The following is a 12,684-nucleotide window of genomic DNA, read 5'->3' as shown; positions in this document are numbered from 1 at the left end:
AAAAGCACTATGGAAGTAGTGGATTCTCAATTGTCAAAAAAAAAAAGTCCTCTCGAGAATCACTTCATTTGTTTCTCATATCTTATAGCAGATTACACAAAACTACCATACACATATGTCAAAAAATTACCTGAAATCTGTTCTTTAACTTGCCCTTCACTTAAAAACTGGTACAAGAACCAGTTTGAATTTTGGACCCCTGTGACACAAAATTTGTACCCTGATTGTAAAACAACCCCTACAATAATTATGCTAATAACTGCTAGCAATCCACTGAACCTATCAGGCAAAACTCAAATATATTAGAATTTAAAAGAAATTAACTACAGTTTAACTAATAGTGCTAATAGTCAGTTAATGGACTGTAACTGGATACAAAATGGAGTGCTATTGGCTAAATAATGCACTACATACAACACATATACTACTAAATCATACCCTATGTAGTGCACTTAGACAATAAGTATAAAGGTATTTGGAAGTCAACCACTAGCTCAGCTAAGGAAGCATTAGGATAACGTTGCTTAAAGCTGGCTTGAAAGCTGAACGTAGTTAACCATCTCAGATACAGACATAAAAACAATCTTTTTTTTTTTACCTTGACTAGACTTAATTATGCTTTTATGATTCTGTTTAAAAAAAAAAAGGTTTTATGTTTAAATCAGAAAGCTTACGTGGCTATTCCGCAAAATTGCAACTCTTCTTCTTGAATTTAGTAGTTTAGTTTTTGAAAGCATTACCGCCCCCTATCGTGAGACTGTGTGTATTTCACCAGAGACCTGTTCAGCGCAGAGTATGTGGTGCTTTTTTAACAACCGCCGCTAGATGGTGCTGCTAATGAGCAAAAGGCCGAAGCCATTTGTTAAAGTCTCATCTCATCTCTAGCCGCTTTATCCTGTTCTACAGGGTCGCAGGCAAGCTGGAGCCTATCCCAGCTGACTACAGGCGAAAGGCGGGGTACACCCTGGACAAGTCACCAGGTCATCACAGGGCTGACACAGACAACCATTCACACCTATGGTCAATTTAGAGTCACCAGTTAACCTAACCTGCATGTCTTTGAACTGTGGGGGAAACCGGAGCACCTGGAGGAAACCCATGCGGACAACATGCAGACTCCGCACAGAAAGGCCTTCGCCGGCCACGGGGCTCGAACTCGGACCTTCTTGCTGTGAGGCGACAGCGCTAACCACTACACCACTGTGCCACCCTTAGGCAAGGATATGTAGAGATGAAATTATGAGAGACTTAATTCAGCATTTAGCAGACGCTCTTATCCAGAGCGATGTACAAGTGTCAGGTACAAGAAGTGCTGAACTTCCAGACAAGAAAGTTCTAGTACCAACTGAACAAGTGACAAACTAACCCTATGTGTAATATTCTGTTGAAATACCAACAATCAGCAACCAGCCAGGGAAAATAAAACAATTCAACCATACAAATGAGCTGACAAAGTACAACAAAATAAACAAAAATAAAACTCCAACGGGGTGGCACAGTGGTGTAGTGGTTAGCACTGATGCCTCACAGCAAGAAGGTCCTGGGTTCAAGCCCAGCAGTTAATGAGGGTCTTTCTGTGAAGAGTTTGCATGCTCTCCCCATGTCCGCGTGGGTTTCCCCTAAAGGCATGCAGGTTAGGCTAATTGGGGGCTCTAAATTGACTGTGAGTGCGAATGGTTGTTTGTCTCTATGTGTCAGCCCTGCGATGACCTGGTCAAGGGTTTTTTATTTGCCATTTGTGCATAAACCAACAGTTCAGACACATTGGAATTTTTGTGCAGGGCTCTCTCAGTCGACAGATTAGAAAATAAAAATATAAAATATAGAAACACTATACAGTATGTTTGGAGGGGGGAGGAAAAAGTTATATGCTCAAAATTTTAAATACAAGTATTAAACAGAAGGAGAGGGCAAATGTTAAATAACATTAATAAAATAAAAGGCTAGTCCTGAGTGCTGTTCCTGGATTATTAAAAGAGGGGAAAGTTATATGGAAATATTGCACATTTTGGGAGGGGAATGAAAGTTATGTGGGGATATTGCACAGTTAAAATATTGCACATTTATCAAAGGGAATATGACACATAATCTCGTTTCACAGATGTCCAGGGTGTACCCCATCTCTCGCCCATAGTCAGCTGGGATAGGCTCCAGCTTGCCTGCGACCCTGTAGGACAGGATAAGCAGCTACAGATAATGGATGGATGGATGGAAAACTCCAGTGGCTAACCCCAAGCTAGACAGTACACAGCCTGGATTGGTCAAGACCAATATGCAGTTACAAAGTGGGCAGGGAAACAGGGAAGAGGTGCAGCTAGAAGAGGTGAGTCTTCAGTCTGCGCTTGAAGGTGGTCAGGGAGTCAGCAATTCTGACCTAAATGGGAAGATCATTTCACCAGTGGCGAGCCAGGACAAACAGCAGTCTTGAACGGGCCTGGGCATGAGCAGAGGGGGGCAGGCAACTAGTAGTAGGGGAATTAGTAGTAGTTTATTATGATAAAGGGAAAGTACAGGGTGTTTCAAAAAATTTGATATTATTTCAGTCAATTCTCGTTCAGTTGAAAAATTTTAACAGTGTGGAAACAGGTCAAAATTTTATGCTTAATGTTTTTTGTTTTTATCTTTTTAGGTATTGAAATGCCATTCACTGGAAAAGAAAAGGCATTATGTGCGTTAAAGTACACTCAAATACAGCTGAACAAGACTGTGCAGTGTGCATTTATGAGAGAATTCTCAGAAAATGCACCACCCTCAATGCAGATTTGGACACGGCACAAAAAGTTCAAAGAGGAAAGCTGTCTGTGTCTCAGGCGGTGCGCATATTGAAAATTTGTGAAATCGTTCATGGAATCCACATACCTTTGAATTTCTTATTCAAATTTTGAGGAATAAATCTTATATTGCTCAACATTAAGCCTGTTCAGCCTCTTTTGCCTAGACTACATAGTTTTTGGGATATTTACATCTCAAACATAATTTTTTTTTTATTTGAAACATCCTGTATTCTAACCAAATTACATTCGTTTGTGTGAATGAAGGCCTATAGAACATAAATGTAGGCTTCTGGTTTTATATGGAACATTGTTTTTAGACATTTTAAGTAGATTTATTAGGAGTAGCTGAGCTTCCACGAGTAGTAGTGGCATATTAAGGAGATGTATATAAACAAACACAGTGCATACATGTTTATGTACGTTTTCATAAACTAGCTATAAAGCCTATTTATTTATTTATTGCATGTGTGAATACAGGTGTAAACATGCAATGTTCCACAATAGTTTATATGGTCCAAATATAGGCTAGTGACAGCTCAAAACAGTGTGTGAATATATAGTGGAGCAGAGCACGGGACAACAAAATGTGTACCTTTATTTACATAAGATAGATGGGGTTTTAATCCAGTGCTTATTTTTAATTTGCTTTTTAAAAAATAACATGGGATTAATTACTAACACACTTTACACTCCTTGGGAGCTCCGCTTTTAGGCAGTGCATATGCATGTCAGCTTTGAATGTCTATACTATTCAAGCTAATCAGCTTGTCTGGCCTGAATCCCTTTTCTGTGGATGGTGTTGGAATATTGTTGGCACAGCATCGAGTTAGAGTCTAACACAACCTACAGTGGTGCTTGAAAATTTGTGAAGCCTTTAGAATTTTCGATATTTCTGGATAAATATGACCTAAAACATCATCAGATTTTCACACAAGTCCTAAAAGTAGATAAAGAGAACCCAGTTAAACAAATGAGACAAAAATATTATACTTGGTCATTTATTTATTGAGGAAAATGATCCAATATTACATATCTGTGAGCTCCTCTGGCCCTAAAGCTTTTTCCACACTGTGAGCAGAGTTACGGCTTCTCTCCTGTGTGAATGCGCTCGTGTGTTTTGAGGCTTCCTGCATCCCGAAAGCTTTTTTCACACTGTGAGCAGTGATACGGCTTCTCTCCTGTATGAATGCGCTGGTGTGTTTTGAGGCTTCCTGCATCCCGAAAGCTTTTTTCACACTGTGAGCAGTGATACGGCTTCTCTCCTGTATGAATGCGCTGGTGTGTTTTGAGGTTTCCTGCATCCCGAAAGCTTTTTTCACACTGTGAGCAGTGATACGGCTTCTCTCCTGTATGAATGCGCTGGTGTGTTTTGAGGCTTCCTGCATCCCGAAAGCTTTTTCCACACTGTGAGCAGTGATACGGCTTCTCTCCTGTATGAATACGCTGGTGTGTTTTGAGGCTTCCTGCATCCCGAAAGCTTTTTTCACACTGTGAGCAGTGATACGGCTTCTCTCCTGTGTGAATGCGCTGGTGTGTTTTGAGAGCTCTTCTGTCCCTAAAGCTTTTTCCACACTGTGAGCAGAGATACGGCTTTTCTCCTGAGTGAATACGCCAATGCCTTTGGAGATGATCGGCTCGCTGAAAACTCATTCCACACTCTGAGCAGTAATAGGGCTTCTCTCCTGTGTGAATGCGTTGGTGTTTCACAAGACTTCCACTAACAGTAAAACTCTTCCCGCAATCTGAGCAGTGATACGGCTTCTCTCCTGTGTGAATGCGCTGGTGTGTTTTGAGGCTTCCTGCATCCCTAAAGCTTTCTCCACACTCTGAGCAGTGATACGGCTTCTCTCCTGTGTGAATGCGCTGGTGTGTTTTGAGAGCTCCTCTGGCCCTAAAGCTTTTTCCACACTGTGAGCAGAGATACGGCTTCTCTTCTGTATGAATACGCTGGTGTGTTTTGAGGCTTCCTGCATCCCGAAAGCTTTTTTCACACTGTGAGCAGTGATACGGCTTCTCTCCTGTGTGAACACGCTGGTGTGTTTTGAGGCTTCCTACATCCCGAAAGCTTTTTTCACACTGTGAGCAGTGATACGGCTTCTCTCCTGTATGAATACGCTGGTGTGTTTTGAGGCTTCCTGTATCCCGAAAACTTTTTCCACACTGTGAGCAGTGATACGGCTTCTCTCCTGTATGAATGCGCTGGTGTGTTCTGAGGCTTCCTGCATCCCGAAAGCTTTTTTCACACTGTGAGCAGTGATACGGCTTCTCTCCTGTATGAATGCGTTGGTGTGTTCTGAGGCTTCCTGCATCCCGAAAGCTTTTTTCACACTGTGAGCAGTGATACGGCTTCTCTCCTGTATGAATACGCTGGTGTGTTTTGAGGCTTACTGCATCACGAAAACTTTTTCCACACTGTGAGCAGTGATACGGCTTCTCTCCTGTGTGAATGCGCTGGTGTGTTTTGAGAGCTCTTCTGGCCCTAAAGCTTTTTCCACACTGTGAGCAGAGATACGGCTTTTCTCCTGAATGAACACGCCAATGCCTTTGGAGATGATCGGCTCGCTGAAAATTCATTCCACACTCTGAGCAGTAATAGGGCTTCTCTCCTGTGTGAATGCGTTGGTGTTTCACAAGATTTCCACTAACAGTAAAACTCTTCCCGCAATCTGAGCAGTGATACGGCTTCTCTCCTGTGTGAATGCGCTGATGTATTTTGAGAGTTCGTCTTTCCCTAAAGCTTTTTCCACATTGTGAGCAGAGATACGGCTTTTCTCTTGAATGAACACACTGATGTCGTTGGAGATTAGCCTCTTGCGTAAAACTCATTCCACACTCTGTGCAGTAATAGGGCTTTTCTCCTGTGTGAATGCACTGATGTATTTGGAGAGCACTTCTATGTTTACAACTTTTCCCACACTCTGAGCAGTGGTAAATTGGTTTTTGTCTTTGTTTGCAAGTGTAGGGAATACCAGATGAAGTTGGCTGACCACTGGAGCTTCTTGTAGGTACCGAATTCTCATGATCAATCTCTTCTGAATTCATCATAGTGGGTTCTCCTGGCATGTTTGCAGAATTACAAACAGAAGATGACTTGCAATTAGACATTTATTCCTTGATCAGAAAAAAAAAAGACAAACAATTAGCTTGGTATGCTTTTCATATAAAATTAACTTCACATAAAATTTCATATAAAATTAACTTCACAAGAAAGATGACCATGCGAGACTTAATTTTCATCATAATTCTCTTCAAGAACTTGGTTAGTATAGTTGCATTGAGTTATCTGAACACTTCTTGTTTGCATGAAAATTAAACCCAGTGACTTCAAACTGATGATCAGTTAGTCAAAGATTGGAGAGAACATTAAAACGTTTCATTATTTTTCCCTATTTAGAATATACTGTCTGTGGCACTGACAGTACACCTCATATCCCTATGTTACCACTAATTATCTACAGTGGTGCTTGAAAGTTTGTGAAACCTTTAGCATTTTCTACATTTCTGCATAAATATGATCTAAACCTAACCAGATTATCATGCAAGTCCTAAAATTAGATAGACAATTAAACAAATGAGACAAAAAAATGAGGTGAAAATATTATATTCGATCATGTATTTATTGAGGAAAATTATCCAATATTACATATCTGTGAGTGGCAAAATTATGTGAACTACTATGATCAGCAGTTAATTTGAATGTGAAATTAGAGTCCGGTGTTTTCAATCAATGGGATAACAAATCAGGTGCAAGTGGGCATTACAGTTTGAAAGTTTTGGCGCACACACACGCTCACACAATTCCAGAAAGTTTGGGCCACTGTCTCTTAAAAACAATGTGATTTGGCAAATCATGGAAATCCTATATTTCATTGAAAACAGTACAAAGACAACAAACGTTGAAACGAAGAAATTGTTTTCTGAAAAAATATATATTTTAAATTTGATGTCAGCAATGCGAAATTCCTTCAAATTCATCCGCTCTTGCCAGGTGTTCATTGGACCATCCTGTTTGTTTGATACAGAGCACCGTTTGCAAATGATGAACGTGAAATTTCCCAACACAAAGTGAGAGTTACGACACCAACTCAATAGGGCACCTACAGGTGAAGTAAAACCAACACCTGATGTCCAGGCCCTACGGGACAGCCCAGAGAGCCAAACAAGACTGAAGGAAAAATTGGATAGTGCATTTCAAGGATTAGAAAATCAATGAAGTGAATAAATTGGATGAACGGATAATAACAACCATAAGGAGTTGTGTTGAAGTTTGCCCAAAGACCAACCCGATTAAGAAGAAAGAACTGTGGGAAGATGTAATGTTGCAACAACAGATTGGAGACTTGCTTAGCTATAAAAACCAACACTACCTGCTGAACTTGAGAACCCTGATGAATACCCACATCCGAGAGATGACGTGGTATACATCAATGAGGATTTCCCAGATGAACAAAAGGTGAAGAGTCCTCAAGAACTTTAAGAACAATAAAAGTGCTGGGACTGACGAGTTGAAAACCGAAGGGTTGAAGTACAATGAGAGGAAGGTCTTGTTTGGTGCAATCCTTACTCACTTGACGTTGATTTGGACATGTGTTGTGGTCCCAACCTCATGGCTTCATGCTAATATCACTTGTTTGTTCAAAAAGGGACTGAAGAACATAGATGCAAACTATTGCAGGAAAATCTGTAGGAGCAAACACGAGTCAGATTCTTGCAAAAATTATCATTAATTGATTTAAAATTGCACATTAAGATCGTATGAGTGAAGTACAGTATGGGTTCTGGCAAAATCGGTCGACATCAGATGGAATATTTATTGTAAAGACTGATCGAGAAATATGGAGGACCTCTAATAGCAGTCTATGTGGATCTGAGTGTAGCGTATGGCCACATCCTATGAAATTTTCTTTAAAAGAACCTTAAAACATGAAAGTGTTTTTGTTTTAAAAAAAAACAAACACTTTGTTCACCAAATAATTCCATGGGTTATTTCATAGATTTGATGTCTTCTGTATTGATCTACAATGTAGAAAATATTCAAAATAAAGAAAAACCTATGAATGAGTAGGTGCCCAAACTTTTGACCTACAGTATATACACTTTTTTTAAAAAGCAGTGATTTCAAAATTGACATTGATTTGTATTACATTGCAGACAGAATGAACTCAAGATATTTCAGGTTTTTTTTTTCTGGTCAACTTCATTTCATTTGTTAATATACAGCCATTCCTGCATTTCAGGCCTGCATCAACATTCCAAAAAAAGATGGGATGGGGAAATTTAGGGTTAGTAATGAGGTAAAACAATTAAATAATTATGTGAAATCAAACAGGTGATGTCAACAAGTCACTGTAATCATGATATGATACAAAATCAGTATCCAGGACAGGCCTAGTCTTTGAGGAGCAAAGCTGGGCTGAGGATCTCCAGTTTGTCAACAAATGCATGAAAAAAGTTATTGAAACATTTTAAAACAAAATGTTCCTCAAAGAAAGATCTGAAGGGATTTTGATATTTCACTCTCTATGGTCCCCTCCTAGAACTGCCACCTTATTCTGGTGGAGGGGTTTGTGTGCTTGAATGATCCTAGGAGCTATGTTGTCGGGGGCATTATGCCCCTGTCAGGGTTTCCCAAGGCAGACAGGTCCTAGGTGACAGGCCAGACCAAGAGCAGTTGACCAAAAACCCCTATGGAGAAAAAAAATCAAGGACCATGACGTCACCCGGTATGACGCAGCCGGGGCCCCACCCTGGAGCCAGGCCTGGGGTTGGGGCTCATATGCAAGCGCTTGGTGGCCGGGCCTTTGCCTATGGGGCCCGGCCGGGCTCAGCCCGAAGAGGTGACGTGGGCCCGACCTCCTGTGGGTTCACCACCCACAGAGGTAGCAGTAGGGGATTGGTGCAATGTGGATTGGGTGGCAGTCGAAGGCAGGGGCCTCAACGACCTGATCCCCGGACACACCGGCTGGCTGTTGGGACATGGAATGGCACTTTGCTGGGGGGGGAGAGCCTGAGCTTGTGCGGGAGGTTGAGAGGTACCGGCTAGAGATAGTCGGGCTCACCTCCACGCACAGCTTGGGCTCTGGAACCCAGCTCCTCGAGAAGGGCTGGACTTTCCACTTCTCTGGAGTCGCCCGTGGTGAGTGGCGGCGGGCTGGTGTGGGCTTGCTTATAACTCCCCACCTCAGCCGCCATGTGTTGGAGTTTACCCCAGTGAATGAGAGGGTCGCCTCTCTGCGCCTTCGGATTGGGGAGAGGGCTCTTGCTGTTGTTTGTGCCTACGGGCCAAATAGCAGTATAGAGTATCCAGCCTTCTTGGAGTCCCTTGGAGAGGTACTGAGGGGTGCTCAGACTGGGGATTCTATTGTGCTACTGGGGGACTTCAATGCTCACATGAGCGATGACAGTGACACCTGGAGGGGCGTGGTTGGGAGGAACGGCCTCCCCGATCTGAACCCGAGTGGTGTTTTGTTATTGGACTTCTGTGCTAGTCACGGTTTGTCCATAACGAACACCATGTTCGAGCATAGGGGTGTCCATAAGTGCACGTGGCACCAGGACACCTTAGGTCGGAGGTCGATGATCGACTTTGTAGTCGTTTCATCTGATCTCCGGCCCTATGTCTTGGACACTCGGGTGAAGAGAGGGGCGGAGCTGTCAACTGATCACCACCTGGTGGTGAGTTGGATCCGCTGGCGGAGGAGGAAGCTGGACAGACCTGGCAGGCCCAAACGTATGGTGAGGGTCTGCTGGGAACGTCTGGCCGAGCACTCTGTTGGGGAGGTCTTTAACTCCCACCTCCGGGAGAGCTTTTCCCAGCTTCCGAGGGAGGCGGGGGACATTGAGTCTGAGTGGACCATGTTCTCTACCTCCATTGTGGACGCAGCTGTTCGGAGCTGTGGCCGCAAGGTCTCCGGTGCCTGTCGTGGCGGCAATCCCCGAACACAGTGGTGGACACCGGAAGTAAGGGATGCCGTCAAGCTGAAGAAGGAGTCTTATCGGACCATGTTGACCTCCGGGACTCCTGAGGCAGCTGACGGGTATCGGCAGGCCAGGCGTGCTGCAGCTCGGGCAGTTGCGGAGGCAAAAACTCAGAACTGGGAGGAGTTCGGGGAGGCCATGGAGAAGGACTATCGGTCGGTCTCGAAGAAATTCTGGCAAACCGTCCGGCGCCTCAGGAGGGGGAAGCAGTACTCTGCCAGCACTGTTTACAGTGCGGGTGGGGAGCTGTTGACCTCGACTGGGGACAATGTCAGGTGGTGGAAGGAATACTTTGAGGATCTCCTCAATCCCACCGTCATGTCTTCCACTGAGGAGACTGAGGCTGATGACTCAGAGGTGGACTTGTCCATTACCCAAGCCGAAGTCACTGAGGTGGTTTGCAAGCTCCTCGGTGGCAAGGCACCGGGGGTGGATGAGATCCGCCCTGAGTATCTCAAGTCTCTGGATGTTGTGGGGCTGTCTTGGTTGACACGCCTCTGCAACATCACGTGGCGGTCGGGGACAGTGCCTCTGGAGTGGCAGACTGGGGTGGTGGTCCCTCTTTTTAAGAAAGGGGACTGGAGAGTGTGCTCCAATTATAGGGGAATCACACTTCTCAGCCACCCAGGGAAGGTTTACTCCAGGGTACTGGAGAGGAGAATTCGACCAATAGTCGAACCTCGGATCCAGGAGGAACAATGCGGTTTTCGTCCTGGTCGCGGAACACTGGACCAGCTCTATACCCTTCATAGGGTGCTCGAGGGTTCATGGGAGTTTGCCCAAACAGTCCACATGTGTTTTGTGGATCTGGAGAAGGCATTCGACCGTGTCCCCCGTGGTATTCTGTGGGAGGTGCTTCAGGAGTATGGGGTTCGGGGCTCTTTGCTAAGGGCTGTCCGGTCCCTGTACGAACGGAACAGGAGTCTGGTTCGCATTGCCGGCAGTAAGTCAGACCTGTTCCCAGTGCATGTTGGACTCCGGCAGGGCTGCCCTTTGTCACCGGTTCTGTTCATAATTTTTATGGACAGAATTTCTAGGTGCAGCCAGGGGCCGGAAGGAATCCTGTTTGGGAACCACAGGATTTCATCTCTGCTTTTTGCGGATGATGTTGTCCTGTTGGCTTCTTCAAACCAGGACCTTCAGTGTGCACTGCGGCGGTTTGCAGTCGAGTGTGAAGCGGCTGGGATGAGAATCAGCACCTCCAAGTCCGAGGCCATGGTTCTCAACCGGAAAAGGGTGGCTTGCCCTCTCCAGGTTGGTGGAGAAGTCCTGCCTCAAGTGGAGGAGTTTAAGTATCTCGGGATCTTGTTCACGAGTGAGGGAAGGATGGAGCGTGAGATCGACAGGCGGATCGGTGCAGCCTCCACAGTGATGCGGTCGCTTTACCGGTCCGTCGTGGTGAAGGAGCTGAGCCAAAAGGCGAAGCTCTCAATTTACCGGTCGATCTACATTCCGACTCTCACCTATGGTCATGAGCTTTGGGTAATGACCGAAAGAACAAGATCGCGGATACAAGCGGCCGAAATGAGTTTCCTTCGCAGGGTGGCTGGGCGCTCCCTTAGAGATAGGGCGAGAAGCACAGTCACTCGGGAGGAGCTCGGAGTAGAGCCGCTGCTCCTCCACATCGAGAGGAATCAGCTGAGGTGGCTTGGGCATCTTTTTCGGATGCCTCCTGGACGCCTCCCTGGGGAGGTGTTCCAGGCATGTCCCCCCGGGAGGAGGCACCGGGGAAGACCCAGGACACGCTGGAGGGACTATGTCTCTCGGCTGGCATGGGAACGCCTCGGTGTTCTTCCCGAGGAGCTGGCCGAGGTGTCTGGGGAAAGGGAAGTTTGGGCTTCCATGCTTAGACTGCTGCCTCCGTGATCCGGCCCCGGATAAGCGGAAGAAGACGAGACGAGACGAGACCCTCTATGGTGTGTAATATCATTAAATGATTCAAGGAATATGGGGAATTTTGATGCATAAAAGGCAAGGGCACAAGCCTAAGCTGAACTCCCATGACACCCGATCCCTCGGAAGGCACTGCGTCAAGAAATGTCATTCATCTATAGTTAATATAACCCAACTGGCTCGGGATTCCTTTGGGAAACCTCTCAGCCAGTTTAACCTCTCAAACTGTATCTGGTTTCATCGCAAATGGCTGCACCCAGGTAAGCCTATTTTTAGCAATATCATAACTTTTTAAATGGACAAATTGTGGTTAGAAATTTTTATTTTTCATTTAAATGTGCCGGGGCACATCAGGGCACTCGCCGTGGTTGGCTCTCACAGCTTTTATTTTTTTGGGTTTTGTTTGACTTTAAAAAAGACTTGATGTAGTACAAGCACATGCACTGTTGCCCCTTTTCCACCAAAGTAGTTCCAGGGCTGGTTCGGGGCCAGTGCTTAGTTTGGAACCGGGTTTTCTGTTTCCACTGACAAAGAACTGGCTCTGGGGCCAGAAAAACCGGTTCCAGGCTAGCACCAGCTCTTTGCTGGGCCAGAGGAAAGAACCGCTTACGTCAGCGGGGGGGCGGAGTTGTTAAGACCAACAACAATAGCAAGACTGCGAATGGTCACCATTTTTAAGCGACGAGAAGCAGCAGCTGTACAAACGTGAAGTCATTCATTATTGTTGTTGCTGCTTCTTCTTCTCTGTGTGGATAGGATTGCCAAAGAATCTTAAAAAAAAAAAGCCTAAATTAGTGTTAGTTATGGCAGAACAGAGTTAAGAAGTAAGCTAATAGAGGGTATTTTACAATTGTGACAAACAGTGAGAAAGAGATTCTAAAGGTATACATATTTTTTCTATACAAACATCAGTTAAGACGACAAATATTCAATCCAGGAACAGATTTCAGCAAGCCATGTTGATTCATCTAAGATTGGGGCATTGTAGGCTGAATCATTACCTTTATTGAAAAAGTAAACATCTAGACGTTTTAAGTGA

General features: G+C 44.7%; 1 pseudogene; it reads right to left on the bottom strand.

Annotated features, from left to right (window-relative positions):
• The window catches only part of LOC132885423 (zinc finger protein 850-like), a 32,539-nt pseudogene that overhangs the window by 13,334 nt on the left and 6,521 nt on the right, over positions 1-12,684 (bottom strand).

Source organism: Neoarius graeffei, chromosome 4 (assembly GCF_027579695.1).
Source record: "Neoarius graeffei isolate fNeoGra1 chromosome 4, fNeoGra1.pri, whole genome shotgun sequence".
NCBI classification, from domain to species: Eukaryota; Metazoa; Chordata; class Actinopteri; order Siluriformes; family Ariidae; genus Neoarius; species Neoarius graeffei.
Note: the sequence above shows the minus strand (reverse complement) of the source record. Positions and strands in the feature narration are given on the sequence as shown.